This window comes from Arachis hypogaea, chromosome 15, assembly GCF_003086295.3.
Source record: "Arachis hypogaea cultivar Tifrunner chromosome 15, arahy.Tifrunner.gnm2.J5K5, whole genome shotgun sequence".
NCBI classification, from domain to species: Eukaryota; Viridiplantae; Streptophyta; class Magnoliopsida; order Fabales; family Fabaceae; genus Arachis; species Arachis hypogaea.
Genome location: NC_092050.1, coordinates 44,568,984 through 44,571,393, shown reverse-complemented (window position 1 = coordinate 44,571,393; position 2,410 = coordinate 44,568,984). Strand labels below are relative to the sequence as shown.

Genomic DNA, 2,410 nt, shown 5'->3' with positions numbered 1-2,410 from the left:
CGTGAGGTAAAAGGGGTGCATTGGAATGTTAGTGACAATGTTAAGTGTCACTAACGATCCCGAACTTGGACTTTCACTAAATGATTAACACTCCTTATGCCCTGAGCTTAAGTCTCTGCCCACTCCGCACTTTCTCTCTCCAAGTAAAGCCAAGCCCAAATAAAGAAAGGAACTGCTTCAAACTCAAGATCCAAAGGCCCAAGACTTGAAGAGTGAACTAGAAGCTGAGAAGAGTAGTATATATAGGAGTAGCTTTAAATTGTAAAGGAGTTCTGGAGGCTGAAGAACCACTCTTTGTATTTTACTTTCTTTGCAATTTCTAGTTTTATGATGTATTCTCCATCTTTGTTTTCATCTTCAAGAGCTATGAACAACTAAACCCCTTTCATTGGGTTAGGGAGCTCTGTTGTAATTTGATGGATCAGTACTAATTTTCATTGTTCTTCTTCTATCTTTCCTCTTGATTTTACTTGAAAGCTTTCGGTCTTCATCCAATTGAGTAGTTATCTTGGAAGAGAGGCTATTCAAACTTGGATCTCTTTTGAACGTTGGAAGAGGAATGAAGAGATCAAGCTAGAAATGCTTTCTCATGCTGGACCAAATTGGGTTTGGATGGGTATGTGACTGTAACCCTTTCAATACTTGGTTTGGGAAATGCATGTGGTATAATCAGTGACCATACTTCATCTCTTCTCATGAGCAATTGACCAAGGAATTGGCTATTGATCAAGATTTGAGAGATTGAATTGCAAGAAATTGCAATTCAATCACTTAAGATTGCCAAGGAGATCAATGAGTGCATTGATTGAGGAAGAGATGAAAATAAACTTGATCCGGAGAATTGCAACATCTCCTAAGCCCAATGAACTCCCCATCTCTAATCTTACCCATTCTCTTTAATTTCTGCCATTTACTTTTATGAGCAAATCCCCCATTCCCATTTACAATTCTGCAATTTATTTTCAGTCATTTACTTCCAGTCCTTTAATTCTAGCATTTACTTTTCTGTTATTTACATTCCCGCCATTTTATTTTCTGCAACTCTCAACCCAAATTCTGGATTCGCTCAACTAGAACATTCTTCTAATTAAAGTTTCTTGATCAATCAATCCCTGTGGGATTCGACCTCACTCTATTGTGAGTTTTTGCTTGACGACAACTTCGGTACACTTGCCGATGGGAGATTTGTTGAGAGACAAGTTTTCCGTGCATCAAGTTTATGGCACCGTTGCCGGGGATTGATTGTGCATCAACAATGATTAGATTGGAAGATCACTAGATTGAGCATTTTATTTTGTGAATTTCATTTTTCTGTTTGAGTGATTTACTTTTTGTTTTAGTTAAACTTCTTCCCTTCTCCATCTACTCTTTTGTTTCTCTTTGTTATTTTCAATTCTGTTTGCTAACCCACTAACTGTTTGATATATTGTATCACCCACAACTAACATCAATTCTGACACAAATACTGTCTGCACCTATATTCTCTGCTTGTACTTGTTGGTTGTATGACAGGGAGAAGAAGCAGGGCTTCAACTTCCTTTGATTCTGAACCAGAGAGAACCTTCCTTAGACTAAGGAGGGAGGCAAAAGAAAAATGAGTAGTTGGTGCTGAAGAAGAGGAGAAACAGTTTGAGGAATACTTTGAACCAAACATGGAAGAAAACATGGAAAATCATCATGAAGAAGAGATTCACAACCATGGCAGAGGAGGTGGAGCAAATCATGCTGGGGAGGATAGAAGAGTTTTGGGCTCTTACATTAATCCAAACCCAGGCAATTGTGAAAGTAGCATCCAAAAGCCAACAATCCATGCCAACAACTTTGAACTTAAACTACAGCTCATCACCCTTGTTCAGAACAACGGTTCGTTTGGAGGAGGTGTTCAAGAAGATCCCAACCAACATTTGACCACCTTCCTGAGAATATGTGACACAGTGAAATCTAATGGTGTTCATCCTGACGCCTATAGATTGCTCTTCTTTCCCTTCTCACTCAGAGACAAGGCAGCCAAGTGGCTGGAATCCTTCCCAAGGGAGAGCTTGACAACTTGGGAAGATGTGGTGAACAAATTCTTAGAAAGATTCTACCCTCCTCAACGAATCAATAGGCTGAGAGCTGAGGTTCAAACCTTCAGGCAACAGGATGGTGAGACTCTGTATGAAGCATGAGAGAGGTTCAAAGACTTAACAAGGAGGTGTCCACCTGACATGTTCAACGAATGGGTCCAGCTGCACATTTTCTATGAAGGGCTCTCTTATGAGTCAAAGAAGGCAGTAGACCATTCATCTGGAGGGTCCTTGAACAAGAAGAAGACCATTGAGGAAGCCATAGATGTTATTGAAACAGTAGCAGAAAATGACTACTTCTATGCTTCCGAAAGAGGGAACACAAGAGGAGTGATGGAGCTAAA

General features: G+C 39.9%; 1 non-coding gene across 1 annotated transcript; it reads right to left on the bottom strand.

Annotated features, from left to right (window-relative positions):
- Positions 1–2,105: 2,105 nt before the first annotated feature.
- LOC112753972 (small nucleolar RNA R71) lies at positions 2,106–2,209 on the bottom strand. Its single transcript, XR_003178331.1, has one exon. It is a non-coding gene; the product is annotated as a small nucleolar RNA R71 (small nucleolar RNA).
- Between the last annotated feature and the right edge of the window lie 201 nt (positions 2,210–2,410).